General features: G+C 45.6%; 1 protein-coding gene across 4 annotated transcripts in view; it reads left to right on the top strand.

Annotated features, from left to right (window-relative positions):
- The first annotated feature begins 975 nt into the window (after positions 1-975).
- Positions 976-8,718, top strand: part of Ikzf1 (IKAROS family zinc finger 1) — an 89,207-nt gene continuing 81,464 nt past the window's right edge. For 3 of the 4 annotated variants that reach the window (XM_021210476.1, XM_021210475.1, XM_021210474.1), the window contains exon 1: positions 976-1,518. The gene's annotated coding sequence lies outside the window, so the exon portion shown is untranslated. The remainder of the gene's footprint in view (positions 1,519-8,718) is intronic. The other variant, XM_029545409.1, reaches the window with a different exon arrangement.

Raw genomic sequence — 8,718 nt, 5'->3', positions numbered from 1 at the left:
CCCAGCTAATCAGAAAGACGATGGGCTCTTTGTAGAATGTGAGCACCATCAGAGACTGCAGTCCTGTCTCTACGCAGGCACTCCGTGCCTGACACACCAGAGAGAGGTCTGCGGGCGCCGTGGAGCTCGGTGTAGGATTGCCTTGCTCCCACCTCTGTCCATAGACCCCTTCCACGCTGGCGCGTGCACACAGGCCAGGATGGAAGGCGCCATCCTAACTTCTTCTGTGAGCAGGTGGGAGGGAAGAGACGCGAGAGGTATTCCATTGGTTGTCTGGGAAAATGAACTGCACCTTCTCCTCACTCGCACAGGATCAACTTTTCCCACCCCCTAGGGTGGGCATCAGTACCTTGGGGTCTGAGCCCGAACGCGGGAGCCCAGGGGTCCCAGTTTCAGGGACTCGGCTATGCACACACAGCGGTTGCTCTTAGACACCGGGGAAAGTGCCTTACAATGTCCCGTGTCCCCCGACTGGGCGAGTGAGCCTGTGTCATGACCGCCCGGCTGTCCCGCGCGTGGCGCTGCGGCCGGGAGGCCCCTCCCCCCGGCCGGCCCCGCACGTGCCGCACCCCTGCGGGTCGAGCGCGGGTCCCGCGGTGGCGCGGTTGAGCCGGACCAGCCCGCAGGCAAAGCGCGGGCCGCCGCATCCCGCGCGGGGCAGCGGCGCGATGCTGAGCTGGAATGAGGAAGCTTGGCGCCGAGGGGAGGGCCCGGGCGCGCTGCGCGCGGGGGTGGCGGCGGCGCGCCGAGCGGGCCCGGCGCGGGCGAGCGGGCTGCAGCCGCCGGCGGCGCCAGCAGGTACGGCCGGTGCCCGCCGCCACCCGGCTACCCTCGGCGGCCGGGCCCGAGCCCCGTGTGGCTGCAAACTTTGTGTGCGCGGCCCGGCGGGTCGCGGAGTTGCCGTCCTGCAGGCGGGACCCGAGGGCGGGCGCGGGACGGGACGGTGCCTCCCTCTGCCCCGCTCAGCGTCCCCGCCAGGGTCCCGAAGCCGCGTGCCGTGCGCGCGGGCCGGGTGGGCTGTGGGACAAGCCGAGCGGGAGGCGGGTCGCGAGCGCCAACCCAAAGTTTGCACGGTGCGGGGCGAGGGGCGCGCGCTCCGGGCGGCCGCAGGTGGCGGCGCGGTGAGCCCGGGCCAGGTGCGCGGGCAGCGGGGCGGCGCTGTCGTGCGGGACAGCCGAGCGGCCGGGGGCTCGGAGCCGGGTCGGAGCCCGCGGGGGGCGGGGAGTGTGGCGAGAAATGGGGAACAATGCGAGTGAGCAACTTGAGGAAGTCATTGTGAAAGAAAGCTGGGAATTGCTCCGCAGCCAACTTAGCAGGGCACTCTAACAAGTGCCTGCGCGGCCGCGCCCGGGCCGGGGACAGCGGCAGCCCGGCGCAGTACAGCCCATCCCGGGACGCTCGGCCGCGGCTGCCGGAGACCCGGTAGGTCCCGCGGGGTGCAGGAGCCCCCAGATCCCCGGCTGCTCTTCGCGCCCCAGGATCATTCTTGGCCCCCCAAAGCGCGGCGCACAAATCCACGTGAGTGTTTTCGAATTAAATTTCAGTAGGAAAACTTGGGATAACTGGTGGATTTTTTTTTTTCAATTAGGAGTAGGAAAAAAAGGAAAGTCATTCGAAATCCATAGTGTCCGTGTCGCTCACGTCTATCTTTTTCTTTCTGAGGACTGTGAGAGCGTTGACTTAGGTCAAAGCCTCTGCCTTTTTAGGCTGGGGCTGCAGGTGCGAGACCAGGCCAGTTGAGGCACTTCTGAGTAGCCCGGGGTCCCACGAAGAGAATGTCCTGCTTTTATGTTTAGGTTTATATCGACATATCTAGCGAGATTACAGAAGCCAGCGTTTTCAAAGTCATGAGTAAAGACTTTCCTTATGTTTGATGCGAGAGCTATTTGCTTTACTGATAAGATCCTGTCTTGAGTTTGCTTTGTGCAAAACAAAAATGATCTGGGTATTGAAACACGTACTTTTTCTCATCACACTGTCTGATCCCAGGTCATGAAACTATCGCAAGGAGACCCTGTTATCAAATAGGCATCAGGACGCTTGCAGATTATTTGAAATGTGTTTTTTTTAAATTGCCAAGCATCACTAGTGATTCCCAAGGATTCCTTATGAGCCTTCGATTTCCTTCTAATTTGGGAGTACAGGATATGGCATCTGGTGACCCAAAGGGGCATCAATTCAAAAGGTCTGAGCCAGAAACATTTTCTATTTTCTTTTGGGCAGGAGCCCACCCAGAGTGAATTTTAACATGCGATTTTGTTCAAGTAACCCACGCGTGATTTCTCTCCCTGCTGCAGACAGCCTAATAATCTTCGAGCTACCTTGTTCTAAACTTACAGAACCAAAGTGGTGCTAGGGAAATAGCCCTTCACTGGTCCAACCTACTGTAGAAGAATTTTTAAAACGTTGAAAATGTATAATATATATATAATATTTTTTCATAGACATTGAAATGCTTTTGAGGATTGGTTCGTTTGGGGTTATGAATTGAGAGGGGGGTGAAGTCAGTAAGAAAATCCCAGAGCCTGCTTCAGTTTCTTTGTTTGAAGATATTTGTTCTATGAGATTGAATTCATTCTTTTTTATGGAATTTTTTTTCAAAGTAACAGTTTAAACATTATTCATAATATGTTGGTGGGTGTCCAAATTGTTTCAGTGACAAATCAGATTACTTTGTATATGACTCAAATTTTAAACGGGGACAGAGAGCCCTGACAAAAGATTCATTGCTTACTTGGATCGCCACCCTATAGTACACAGAACATGTTGAGGACATAATGTAGCCACATCCATGTAAATGACAGTGGAGCACTTCACTGATGATGCGATTCTTTTGATAAAACATGAATAATTTCAACTTTCCCCACAAGCATACATGGCTGTTCCTTTTTTATCGTAGAATAAAATATTCTCCCCAAACATACAATACGCTAGGGCTGATGGCCAAGATGTTTTGAGTCTGATTGTTGAAACCTAGAGTTAAGAAGTTCCAAGGAACTCATTTGTTTAATTCATTGGTGGTTTAATTGAAGGGCCAAACCCCAAATTTCTCCATAAATTTAGAAGCCATAACAACAGTACTAGCCCACCATGGTGGCCTCACAAGCAGACAGGGGCTGATAATAAAAGTGTGGACGACTGTGATGCTTGACTCTTTTGAGAAGTTTGTGTACTGTCTCCTAAAGCAAAAGCAAATGGTGGTTGTTCTTGTAGCATCACCATTGCTGAAAAATTAAGATCACAGTTAATTTATTGCCCCAAAGATCTAAAACCCAGCAAAGCCATAGGCCCCTGGCTTTCTCTTTACTTCACTAGAGGCTGAGTGTAAGAATGGTGTTTCTTTAGTTTGAGGGAGTTTTTTTTTTCCTTGATTTGAATTTCTGTGTTTCATATTTAGTTAATATAACAGCACATTGTTCAGAACAATGTCAGAACTTCTGAAATCCAACAGGCTCATAGATAGATAGATAGATAGATGATAGATAGATAGATAGATAGATAGATAGATAGATAGATAGAACCAGATTATTTATATTAATATGTATAGGAAATAAATTACATGTGTGCATATGTGCACACACCTGCTTGCACATACACAGACCACACACATTGTGTGCTGTAAGAGAGGTTTGAAAGCAGCAATGAGAGAGGTTTTAATGCTAAATACACCTAAGATGGGGGACTAATTTCCTTCATCTTATTTACTTTTTACTTTTTTTAAAATATAAAATAAAATGGCTTCTCTGTAATGGCATATTGGGGCATAGATAATGTTAGTTTTATAATATCAGATAATTTTGAGTAGTTACCAAATTTTGCACATTTGTGTACTGACACTGCACTTAGCCAAGATTCATCAGTGTTAGCGTGAAGAGCATTATGTCCCCTGAAATATTTGACATTTCAGAACAGTCTTTCTATAAAATAAGTGGTACTTGCCGTGTTCTAAGGAAAATGGGATGTGATTTCAGCCTCCAAAGGCACACCAAGAGCCTCTGAGTTCTTGGGAAACCATTAGCTGCCGATGCCTGTTTTAAAGAGAGACAAATATCTTGGGACACCATGGTTCCTCTTTTTAGCTGTAGCTCCTTCTCTGCCTAGAAACCTGTTAACAGGACTGCTTTCTCTCTTGGAGCTTTGTGAGCTTACTTCATGTCATAGGTTTGCTACGTGATTCTTACATTTCACAGGAAAATACACAACATGTGATCACAAACAAGTGATCGCTCCCGGGGATACAGGGAGAGAGACAGAAATCATTTCACATCTTGACAGAGAGCTTAGGTTTTTGCCTTATTTGGGGGAAGCGCTTTTTTAAAAAATCTAGGTTTTAGGATGTATTGCTCTGGTGCTAATGAAATGTTCACACTGGCTCTTCATATAAACCACAGCTTCCTCACATTCCTATTAATTTAATAAATGACTTTAAACCTCAGGGTACTTTGTCCCATTGCTGGAATATATGCTTCTGTTCTTAGAATTTCAGTGCTCTTTCTTCAATAGTGTTTGTCTGATATAGCCCTTAGCAGCTGGATGATACTATAATAATTATTTTAAGACATTTGTAAGCATTTTTACACACAGTACTACTACATGTTATAAGTGAACTATATCAGCCAACAAAAAATGTGATTTGCAAAATATTTCTAAAGGGAGAAATGGGTGTCTGCCCTAGTTTGGGGGATATCTTTCTAGTTCTTCATGGGAAAGTCTCAAAGGGACACAGCTAGCGGAGGCACAGTCTAAAGACAACTGGCAAATTATTTTCACTGACATTTTCCCATTTTCATGTTAGACTGTAATAAATAAGTGGATGCAAAGGTGTCTTCAGCCAATCAGCTGATGATAAATGTTTTGTTTTTTGTTTTTTGTTTTTGTTTTTGTTTTTGTTTTAAGTAAAAAAAAGGCGGGGTGAAAAGGCCCAAGTCTCAGGCATGGAGGCCATTGGTCTTCTCTGTTGGCCTAGCAGGGCTGCTTTTCTCCCAAGACCATGTCCTGCCAGGGGGAAGTCATAATTCCCGTTGACAAAAAGAGCACCCCTTCCCACTCTATGTCTGACAAATCAGACATCCGAATGATTTCTGAACTCATCTTGGTTAAGACAGGAAGCACACGCTCCCTTCCTGTGTGTGCTTCCCTGAGAGAAGCTAGCTCCCCTCCCTCTTTGCATATGTGGAGACTGGTTCTACGTTTCTCTGAACCCCAGTGGCGTGTGAAGGCCGGGCTGGGACCTTGGGGGAACAGGAAGAAGAATCTGAGGCTCATCCAGGGACCAGGGTCCTTCCCAAGTGGCTACTCAGAGGGCACTCAGACCAAGTCTGGATTTGTGTGGCAGAGAGAGACAGCTCTCGTTTGGCCTTGGGGAGGCACAAGCCTGTTGGTGAGTGTCACATGGTTTGGCTTCTTGGTGTGCTTGCTTGGCTAGAGTTAGGCTGTGTTCCTTCCATCTCCTGCTGCGGGTTTTGGTGAGCAGCCATCCATAGTACCTCCCTGCCACCCCTGCCCAGCTCCCTGTCTTGGGGTGATGGAAAGCATCATTAGGCTCCATCTGTATGTTCTGCTCTCAAGTTAGACCCATGCCCCACCTCTTGATGGCTTGTGGCACGGGGCCATGGCTTAACGAATTGCTTAAAGTGGGCCCTAATTAAAGCAAAAGAGCTTTCTTCATCTTCTCTCAATCACATGTACAGCGATTCCGTTTTGTTGGTGGTGTTTTTTTTTTTTTGTTTTTTTTTTTTTTTTTTTTTTTTTTTTTTTTTTTTTTTTTTTTGAAAGCAGTTCACCTCAGTAGAAAATCTGACACTTGCCGCCATTTTCAAAAGCAAAGTTTAAGATGATGGATGGAGGGTTTGATATAATGGACTACGGAGTCTGATGAGAAATCTTGCCCTGTCTCTCAAGCTGTAGGCTGTCTGTCTCCCTTACTTTCTCTGTCTCTTCCCTTCTCTTTCTTTCTGCAGTATGTGGCATCTTGGCTAAATTATTGAAACAATCAATTAATGAAGAGTGTTCTTTAAATTCCTTGTATATATGAAGTGTGTGTGTGTGTGTGTGTGTGTGTGTGTGTGTGTGTGCTTGCGTGTGCACACACTGAGTTTTTGAGATTCCACGCTGGTTTACACTTTATGACATTTTCTTTTATGCTCAAACAGTTAGAAGATGAACAGTGTGGTTTGGAATAATCTTTTGCCAGAGCTAGACATTCTGTGAGAACCAACTTAGCACTTTTAGATAATTTTCTGTTGTATCACGTTTTCACTGATAAATTTGGAGCAAATAAAATTCCACAAGACGGTTCCTTTGACCTAATGGGGGGAAAATGTTTAATTTATCATCTTTAAGAGACATGGAAATGAGTAGTTGACCTTTCGTAAGCTTATGTGAGACACTCTAAAAAGTGCCCCAGTGTTCTTAATGGAAACTAGAGAAAGCCATCAACCCCCTAGCACGAGCCCCACTTTTAGCCTTAAAAAAAAAAAGTGACCTTTTCTCCCTTGTTTGTGCTGAGTTTTTGGTAGAGTAGAAAACTAAAGTGATAGAGACCTGTCATAAAAACAGGTAAACTGTGTCTCTCGCTTCATCAAATGAAAGCCAGCGGCTAAGTATCTCAGGTCCCAAAAGCCAAGGTTGGCATTTACTTTTTAAAACATGGTTTGGAAAGTTCCAGTTCTTCTCCAACCAAGAATGTGTTGGTGCTTTATCATGAGATTATATGTGTTTGATCGAATTAAAAGGATTTTCACTTGAATTAAGAGCATCCAGGACTTTTGTCAAAGTAATGAACTTTTCTGAAAAAGACTTTTAGCGTTGACAACTCACTGTTGCTGTCTGTGGGGAGACTGTAGACCAGGCATTAAAACCAAGCTTCCCTGTGTTTGGCTTTCTAAAGAGCAGTTTCTGCCCTATTATAAATAGACACGCCAATTTTTGTAACTGTACAAATGAGGAAGTTGTGAGGTTCCATGAGGTTCAGCTGATGACCCTTGTCTCCTGGGTTTGCATGAGGACCTTGTAGGCTGAAGGTGAAGGATTATAAAGCCATCCAGATAGTCTGGGTTGGGTGGACACGTGTTACACATGAGCCTCGATTTTGTGCATGGTGTGTGGTGTTGGCATGACTATCATGAGGTCTGGGACAGGGGACCCTGCTAGTGAGCCATCCCATAGAATAAAACTTTTTAGAAATGTAGACGTTCCTTAGGATCTAACTAGAAGGCCAATGCAGATAGATAGTCAAGTGGCATTTTTTTTTTCATTGTTCAGTTTATTGTCCATAGTTGTTATCATATAGCTGATTTTCTTTCTGTTGACCCGACAGTCATCTTGCTTATCCCTGTAGAAGTTGGGTGAGCAAGGGTAACTTTCCAAAGTACTAAAGCCCTTAAAAGACCATGATGTGACTTAGGGAATTCAGTTTTTAAATCTAAATTAGAGTACTGTAAACATACTTTTGAAAAAAGAACATATAACAAATTAATATTTTTATAGTTTTTATTAAAAAGTTATTTCATTTTAAGTGACGATGGTTGATTTGTATAGGTGCCATCAATAACACCAACATCAGTTTCAGAACTTTCGGGAAAATGGCCACAGAGTCCATGTGGCCTACCCTAAGTGACAGCCGAGTAGGCCATGAGTAATTCATGCTCCTCTCTGGAGCAAAGACGAGATGCTCCTTAATAAGGCTGGGGTGTGCCAAAGTGGCCTTTTATATTTAAAAAAGCAAAAGGCCTGTGTGTGTCACAACAAACTCCGTGATGGTGCTGGCCTGGAGCGAGCAGCATCCCATCTCGCTGAGACGATGAGAAACGTGAAAAGCAATGTATGCTGGGACCTAGGAAGCCCTTCTCACTATCACAGTGAACAGTCAAGTCAGCGCACATTTTCAGTTCCACTGGGTCAGTCTGCATGTATGGACTTCCAGACAATAGGATACCTCTATGAAGCTCTGTGTGGCTTGACTTCTTTAGGTCCAAACAAAATAAAGCCTTTGGCAAACAAACTGACCCAAGCCCTTTTAGCTAAATTAGAATAGCATGGTAGAAACACCCGCATCAGAGGTGTACTTGCTTAATGTTATGGATGTACACGTGGTTCCCCCCCACTACATACAGCTTTAAGGTTGTATTTTCAAGTATCTACTTGACAGAATTTATTTGTATGTCTACATAATTTCACTACCAAAAATCACAATGAGATATTGTTGGGGATTTTTTTTGTGACACCACATTCTCTTAATAATTATATATATATATATATATATATATATATATATAAAGCTCGTACTTATCTCTTAAGCTAGGACTAATAGGAACTTGGGAGAACCGAATTCTACTGTCTCTTCATAACAATTACAAACTATCAGCACTTCGGGGATTATCTGTGTGGATCAGTCTTGTGGGAACCGTTGCTGTATTTTAAAGATAGGAATCTCATTTGTGCTGCGTCTCCCTTCCATCGCACTTCTCTGGACCGTGCGTAATGAGTGGTCTTCCACAGTAAGAGGACGGAAGACAATGCTTCCCTACTTGGAATTTTTTTTTCCCCCTCAAATGATGAAGTGGGGAAAGCCACTTTCGTTTAAGGGAGCTACGTACTTCTTACGTTTAAGAAGTGGCCAGTAGCCGGGCGTGGTGGCGCACGCCTTTAATCCCAGCACTTGGGAGGCAGAGGCAGGTGGATTTCTGAGTTCAAGGCCAGCCTGGTCTACAAAGTGAG

Source organism: Mus pahari, chromosome 13 (genome assembly GCF_900095145.1).
Source record: "Mus pahari chromosome 13, PAHARI_EIJ_v1.1, whole genome shotgun sequence".
NCBI classification, from domain to species: domain Eukaryota; kingdom Metazoa; phylum Chordata; class Mammalia; order Rodentia; family Muridae; genus Mus; species Mus pahari.
This window is presented reverse-complemented; position numbering and strand designations above follow the sequence as displayed.